This window comes from Aegilops tauschii, chromosome 6 (assembly GCF_002575655.3).
Source record: "Aegilops tauschii subsp. strangulata cultivar AL8/78 chromosome 6, Aet v6.0, whole genome shotgun sequence".
Lineage (NCBI taxonomy): Eukaryota > Viridiplantae > Streptophyta > Magnoliopsida > Poales > Poaceae > Aegilops > Aegilops tauschii.
Window position 1 is genome coordinate 142,452,807 of NC_053040.3, and position 8,990 is coordinate 142,461,796.

Consider the following 8,990-nt stretch of genomic DNA (forward strand, 5'->3'; position numbering starts at 1 on the left):
GTACTAGTCCTATATACCATATATTGCGCTACTCGTACTACTACCTCCCTCCTGGTTTATTGGTCCCCTTCGTAATTTGTGTCAAGTTTTGACCATAAATTTCACTAACTAAATGTTAATGCATGTCACAAAAAATTATATCGTTTTATTCGTATTTGAACTTAGTTTCCAATGGAATAATTTTCGGTGGCATGCATTGACATTTTGTTAGTTAAACCTATGGTTAAAATGTGACACTAAATACGACTAGTAAGTACTCAGTACTACTCGCTGTATGTCAGTCAAATTATTCATCATGTCCTCACATTGAATTGACGTGACAACACGCTGCGCGTGAGGTGACACAAGAATTCCAGCGGCGTGTTCGAGGTATTGTGGACTTCAGATTTGGAGTACTACCACTTATCTGTCGAAATCTTTCATCATTCACTTAAAACAGTCGATTGATCATACATTGAGTACCATATAACTGGAATTAACCGATGCACTCCAAGAAGGATTGTCCATTGCTGTCGGCTGGCGTCAAGTTCGTTCCCATGGATCAGGAGCTGATCGAGCACCTTGAGGCCAAAGTGAGTGCTGACAGTGCAAGATCTCACCCTCTCATCGATTTGTCCATACCCACCATCAACAGCGAGCACGGCCTATGCTACACCCATCCTAAGAAACTTCCAGGTAAGACACCGATCAGCCGTCTACTTGCACAAACATATTCCTTTGTTTATAGCTCTATTTTCCTTTTTAGACGCAGACCTAGTGAAGCAATTACAATTTGACAGTTAATAAAAGTGAAACAAGTGACTGCAACATGCCAAAGATGTTATGAAAATGCCCACTACGTACACGAAAACCTGTATTCGACAATATTGCAGGTATCACACTGAGTGGCCTAAGCAAGCATTTCTTCCAACGCAATTCCAGGGCGTTCAAAAGGGGCACGTGGACACGTCGCAAGATACAGTCGGAGTGCGGCATGCACGCGATGTGGCACAATACCGGCAATACCTTGCCGGTGATGGTCAACGGCCGGCAGACGGGCAGCAAAAATGTTCTGGTGCTGCACACCAACAAGAACTTCGACCAGCAGAGGACCCACTGGGTGATGCACCAGTACCACCTCGGGGACCTGGAGCAAGAGAAGGAGCGGGAGCTGGTCCTCTGCATTATTTTCTACCAGACGAATACTAGGGCCAGGAGTAAAAAGATTATAAGTTCGTTTGGAATTGGTACTTGTACTACCTTGTCGTCCGCAAGTTGGTATTGTTGTTAACGATCTTTCGATATGAACTTGCCATTTTCTTCCAACCATCATGCCGAGGGTCGACGTGGATATAAATCTGAATCATTTGTTTCGAAATGAATTTTCAGGCACCTGATTTTTATTTGATGGGTAGCATAAGCACCTGCCGTTCGAATTCCCAGTTCTCCAAATTTTCGAAAGAAGTGCATGCACTTATTATCACGATGAAAAAACAATATACCTGATGCATCCCAGTTATCAGTCTGTACTTGTAGAATTCTCTCGTTTATTGAGCAGGTATATTGTTTTTTCAGGTCGAGCAAGTTTCAACAGGTCTGTAGACTGCCCAGGTTTGGTTTTGTTTTTAACAGGCCCAGCCCACGACGACAACAGGGCACGAAGATCCAGCAGGTATCTACTGGCCTCTCGCCCGCCAGCGTTAGTTATATTTTGTCTTACAATATCCGCAGGCAGTTTTTTTACTAAATCAAACACACAGCCCAGTTCTATTTTCCTCTTGAAACGCCATGTCCTACTTCCTTTTTTCTAATCTCTACCTATAGTTTTACTAGTTCATATACACGTATCATTATATTGAAATACATAAAGTGCCCTTTTCATATTTACATCCTTATTTTTGTTGTTGTTTCCCCTCCCAACGCTGATTTTTTTACCACTGGTTTTCCCTTAAACCAACTCAATTGTCCCACGTCTTGTTTGCTTACAAAAACAAAACGATTTTTTTGGCAAATCAATAAGTTCTTGATTTTTTTTATCATTTCGGGATTACAACAGTTCGGACTCCACCGAAATATGCAAAAGAAGGTTGAACTTTTTGACCTTGGTCCTGGGCAGAAAATGGGCTGTAATAAATTGCTTAAGAATTAGCAAATGGGCTGTAAATTGTTAAAAAAAATAGCAAATGGGCTCTGTGTTGTCTGCCACAGATTTGGAGGCTGACTTATGGGCCTACTAAGTTCATGCGTACACAAGGTTTCTCAAAAAAGAAACTTAGTCAACAATCGACTCTACCAGCGTCAGACCGTTAGATGTCAATCTAACGGCAATCGTGCTTCTTCAGTCTCTGATCTTCCTCCTCTAGTCGCCCAAACCAGCATCGACGGAACTGCCTGCTCCCGCCTCCCATGGCCGGCTGTGCTGCCGGGCAAGCCTCACGGCCCCACCAGACTCGCATCCCTGGCCTGGCTATCCCTGTACTCACCCACACCTCCTGTTATTTTCCGGTGACGGCAGCCGAACCAGTCAACCCTAGTACTCCCCACCTCATGGGCATCCACTGCTGTGTCTTCCCCGGCTCCGTGTCGTTCCCTTCATAGGCCTTGCCGTCATCCACCGCCCTGGTGCTCTCGGCGTGGCATGGTCAACGTGGTCAACGAACGACATCCGTGGGAAGTGGACTGTACGTGGAGAGGCTGACAGGTGGGTCCACGGACGCACACAAGGAAATGCCTCCTTATTACGTGCAAAATAATGATTCCTCCACCTGACATCTGGGAACCACCGGAAGGGCCTCTGTATTTCGCAAAAAAAATGTTCCCGCCGCTGACAGCTCGAACCCACCAACTATATCTTCGCACGCAAGGAAGTGCTTCCTTATTACGCACAAAAAAATGAATACTCCCCCTACTAGCTGGGACCCACCATATGGGAGGCTGACTTGTGGGCCTACTAAGTTGACGTGGACGGAGGGCTTTGTCAACTTAGTCAATATGAACGATTCTAGCTGCAGTGATCGTACGATGTCCATCCAACGGCCGTAGTGCTTCTTCAACCTCTGGTCTACTTGCTCCGGCCGCCCAAAGCAGCGCCGGTCGTGCCGCCTGCTCCTGCCTCCCGTGGTCGGTTGTGCTGCCGCGGAGGCCTCGCCGCCCCCTACTATTCCCACCGCTGGCCACGCCATCCCACTACTCACCCACACCCCCTGTTATTCTACGGCGACGGCAACCTCACACCGCAGCCGAACCAGTGAACCCTCATACTCCTCTCCGCGTGGGCACTCCACTGCCGCGTCTTCCCCGGCTCCGAGTTGTCCCCCTCCTAGGCCTCGCTGTCGTCCGCCACCCTGGTGCTCTCGGTGCGGCGTGGTCAATGTGGTCAAGGAACGACTTCCATCGGAAGAGTACTGTACATTGAGAGGCTGACAGCTGGGTCCACGGCCGCAGCAAGGAAGTGCCTCCTTATTACGTAGAAAATAATGATTCCTCCACCTAACAGTAGGGACCCACCGGACGGGCCACCATATTTCGCGAAAAAATTATTCGCCCCCTGACTACTAGGACCCACCAGCTACATCTTCCCACGCAAGGAAGTGCCTGACAGTCGGGCCCCACCTGGTTGAAGCGTACGTAGCGTTGTCATTCTGGTTGTGAACGTGTACGTACATACTGGTCGATCAGTCTGTTTGCAGGCTGCAACGATGAACCATGGCCGTGTAAGGAAGGGCACGTGTCGTAGTAGAGGCGTGCACGTAGCATGTACAGGTACGTACAACGGCCAGGGTGCAAGAAAGTAAATACGACCACGTACGTACATACGGGCGGGGTCTCGAACACCTACTCGCGCATACATACAGCCAGGGCTCGTGTAATTGGCTGGGTCGGAACGGAGAAACTGCATCGTCGTCGTGTTCATGGGGAGCCAACCGGGTGGGTCGGAACGGAATGCGTCGTCGTGTTCATCAGGAGCCAACCGGCTTGGACGGAACAGCTGATGGAAATGAGGCCAGGCGTACCGCAGAACGGAGGAAACGGCCTTGTGTTTGACCGGCCATGGTCGAAACAGGATCCTGTTCATCGGGAGGGGTCTGGCGTGCCACAAAACGGTGGAAACAGACCTCTCTTGGTCGAAACGGGGTCCTGTTGATCGGGAGGGGTGTGGCGTACCGCAAAACGGAGGAAACGGACTTGTGTTGGAGCGCTACGGTCGAAGCAGGGGTCCTGTTCATCAAGAGGGGTGTGCCGTACCGCAAAACGGGACTCCACGGGATACTGTTCATCTCCACTGTCGACCTCCTCCAGCCTCCACGGGCTACTGTTCATCCACCGTTGACCTCCTCCAGCCTCCACCTGCGACTATTCATCCACGGGCTCCTGTTCATCCAGCCTCCACCGTGCGCTCCTCCACCGGCTACTGTTCAACCAGCCCTCTCCACGGGGTCCTGTTCAACCACCCCTCCACGGGCTACTATTCATGCAGCCCTCCACCGGCTACTGTTCAACCAGCGCTCCATGGGGTCTTGTTCATCTAGCCCTCCACGGGGTCCTGTTCATCCACCCCCAACCGGCTCGATCGGGGTCTTGTTCATCCAGCGGCAACAGCCTCTACTACCACGGGGTCCTGTTCATCCAACCCCCCATCGGGAACTGTTCATCCAACCCCCCCCCCAACAACACTCACTGTTCATCCAGAGGCAGCATCGATTGGCTTCAGTTAGCAGTATTAGCGAAGGAATCACTTGGGTTTAGTTAACAGCAAGTTATCGATCGATTGCTCAGGTTCAGTAACGCGTAGCCTGCAGGGCAATCGCACGGGTTCAGTAGTCGAACGCCTCACTCGGGTTCAGTTAGAGCCCAACGCCTCGCACCCACGCGCGTACGTGTACGAGAGAAACGCGCATCGCTTGGCCCCCGACCACCCACCGTAACCTGGAACTCCCTGATATTGTCCTCGCCCTCGCTTCTACTACGGTTTTTTCCATCATGGACGGCCCAAAGAATGTCATGCAGCTGCGTCTCCGGCCCGCCCAGGATGAAAAGCCCATTTTCTGTCTTAATTTTTTGTCATAGAAGTAGGAGCCCACCACATCTATGATGATACCGGGTTTTGTCACAATTATCGTCATAGAAATTTCATAAGCATGACAGGAAAAAAATTCATTCAGCCCAAAATGTCACGGATGAGTCTTTTTTTGTAGTGAAGGCCCCAGTTATCATGATTGACATGATCATCCATGGGAGGTGGAACTGGGGGCAAGTCATTCCAGCCAATTGCCGGATACAGTGGCAGAACAAAGTTATGAAACTCCGGCATTGGGGCACTGGGCAGAGGGTGCGGGTACCATCAAGGGGCATAGAATCTTCATCTTCGGGCATCTGATCAGCGAAATTGGCTCCAAGAATATAGCAAGGAGCTGTCCAGGAAAATTTTGCTCCAACATAAGAAGCATAATCCGTAGAAACAACATCACGAGGAACCAAGATGTCCTCTGGGAAGGAAGCAAAAACAATCGATCTATCCAAATATGGATCATCCTCCACCCAATGCTGGAATTTACCAAAGGTGTTTACAGCAGCCTTGATGTTTTTCGTGGTATGCAAAACCAATGGTATCCCAAGAAACATGATACAGCCATGACGAAATCCCTGGGTGCCCCTAAACCCAGCCCCTTCGTCATGCTTGAAAAAACGAACGAAAGTATCGTTACCCAGAGGCTGCGGAGGTAGTTGGAGGAGCGAGAAACGAACTGCAGCATCCCTCACAGGAAACAGACCCACATCACATACCCAAGGCTGCGCCGATCGAACCTGAACACCGCGAGCTTCCAAGAAATACACAACTGCTTCTCTGGCTGGGCCAATCTGGTCCAGCGGCGGCAGTGGCATCACTTCAGCTACCATGAAATCCTCATGTCGCCGGACGATTGGCGCGGGCAGAGTGACGAAACTACGAGGCAGGCGGTTGATGCCACCGTCAATAATGTGGTGGCCAGCCGGCACATACCGAAGCGGATCAATGGCAAAGACCGCCATGCTTTCCGAGATTGCATTTGGCGGAGAAGATGGCAGTGGAGGCATCACCGGAGGGTTACCAAAGGGGTTTTTTGGGGTAGAAATGATGGGACTTGGCGGGGGAGCTCGTCAGAGGAACATGACGAGTCAATAACATGGAAGGGGGCAGGGGTGGCGGCTGTCCCGATACCAGTATTGGGAAGCGGAGCAGCCAGGGGATATTTCTGTTTCCAAAATAATCCCTTCTCAAGAGCAATCTTGTTACATTCCCTTCTCTTATGGCCCTGACGTGAGCATGCCAAACTACTACTAGGAAAAGGCCTGCTAGTGGCACACCTGTTTTGCCACTAATGGCGCACTACAGGTGCGCCACTAGCATCACGCCATTAGAATTTTTTAATAATGGCGCACCACAGGTGCGCCATTAGTATCTGGTATACTAATGGCGCACCAGGCAGTGTGCCATTAGTACATCACATGCTGCGCCATTACTATCTGACTTAGTAGTGGCGCACCACATAGAAGTGCGCCATTACTAACATTTTTTTTCAATTTTTTTTCAGAAATATTTTTTTCAATATTTTTTTCTTTTTTTCTTAATCTCAGGTCACTATGGCTTAATCTCGGGTCAATATGCTTAATCTCAAGTCAAATCGCACTCCGTGGTCAAACTTCCCGAAAGGACACCCATCCTCACACTACTCCAGCCCAAGCACGCTTAACTTCAGAGTTCTATCCAACCCCAGCACCAGCTCACTTCACAGGCACTTGTTGATATATCTATCATATCAATCCTATTAAACCTTGTTGATGTTTAGGACTTTGTACATGTTCATGTTCATGAGTGTGATGAAATTTTGAAAAAATATTTCAAACTTTCCGGTCATATTACGTATCATATTCTGAAAAAAAAATCCAAAAAAAAAGTTTTTTTGAAACCAATTTTTTTTTGTGATTTTTTTTCATTTCCCCCCCTCTAGATCTTAAAAGCCCCGTATCTTTCGTTCTGTTAGGTTGTTGGGGATTTTGAAGATGTTGAACATGGTTCGCCTGGTTCAATTCGTATGTAACTTTTCGAGTAGATGATTTTTCATATATAAAACTTTTTAATTTGAGTTTGTATGCAAAAGTTATGCCCATTTTACAAATTCCACAGAGATTTTGCAAATAAAATCGAAATTTATATTTGTAAAATTTCCCAACAACTAGACCACATATCACATGGGAAACTTATTTTATTTTATTTTTTTGACATTTCCATCATTTTCTTTTGAAAACTGAAAAGGCGGTCCACGGGGGGGGGGGGGGGTGCATTCGGTGGAATTTTTGGGCAAAGTTAGTAATGGCGCACCGTGGGTGTGGTGCGCCATTACTAGTTAATGGCGCACCACACCCACGGTGCGCCATTACTAACTTTGAAAAAAATATATATTTAAAAGTTGTTAGTAGTGGCGCACCGAGGGTGTGGTGCGCCATTACTAGTTAAAACTAGTAATGGCGCACTGTCCCCTGGTGCGCCATTAGTAGTTTTGAAAAAAAATAAAAAAAAATTGTGAGTAGTGGCGCACCGAGGGTGTGGTGCGCCATTACTAGTTAAACTAGTAATGGCGCACTATCCCCTGGTGCGCCATTACTAGTTTTGACAAAAAATTGTTAGTAGTGGCGCACCGTGGATGGGGTGCACCATTAGTATTTGGACACTAATGGCGTACCAACACATGGTGCGCCATTAGTATATAGTAGTGGCGCACCACATGTGTGGTGCGCCATTAGTGTCCATATTATCTATAGCCCTTTTTCTAGTAGTGAACAAACAAAATTCAATGGACAACGCCTTTCAAAGTGGCCAGATAAATGACATTTTGGACATGTTAATACCTCCTCAACCATATTACCAATTAAAGCAGCAAAAGCATTATTAGCATCTTGCGAAGATGGGATTTCCAGAGGAGAGGCCGAAACAGTAGGCCGTGGGCTACCCACTCCCAGCGGCCCAACATGGCTACAAGGCCCAATATGCCGATTTGAACCCGGAGTGTCACAAGCATGGAAATCCAATGCAAGCGAAGAATGCGTAACCTGGCGAGAATTAAGGCGATCTCTAACCACCGAAGAGCTCACCGTACCAAAGATGATCGGCGGCGAAACCACCGTCCACTGAAGATCAGCCGTGGTAGAAGAACGGATAATAACACGCTCATTCACCCGAATAGAATAACCAGCATCTTCAGTAGCGGCAATGCATTCAGCCATAGATGGATACCTATAACCTTTGCACACATCATAATTTTGAAATGTAGCAAAAGATAACTTCTTACGAACATCAAGACTAGACTTGAAAGAAGATTTTGCCGGAGGGTTATGCATGGCCAATAAACCCAAGGAGGCACGACATTTGGAAGGACTAACCAAAATCCACTCAGCATCACATTCCTTCTTCCATATTTTGAACTCCCGACCCCAATTTGGACCACCATTACCCCAAAGGTGGAAATAACATTTGATATGCGGGCAAGAGAATGATCTGAGATCCACAATATGAAATCCAACCTCCTTGCATGAAACATTAAAAGAGAAAACCTTGTTACTTATAGAAGAAACCACGAACTCAATGGCCGAACCACCAAGAGCTGATTCGAGAGCAATCGCCACCGAGTCCTCCGTAAGCCTGAAATCATGCCTACTGAATGAAACAACCAAAGTGAAAGAACCCATATTCTCCATGGGATGAACCAGAAGACCAGATGCATTATAGATCTCATCTGCAAAAACTCTACCCTTGGAGAAGTCCAAGCCAAGAGTAGATCCAGAGGGAGAACCCATCAAAGAGGGTATGGAGGAGTAGAACAGAGGACACCGGAGAGGATGGTCGGAGCCAAACTCCAATTTAGTGGGAGGGGTGGAGATCGCCGGTGCGCTAGGGTTTAGGGGTGGGTGGGTGGGTGGAGGCGCCATTAGATTGTTGTGTTAAGCGACAACATTAGATGTTTCAGCATTCAAAT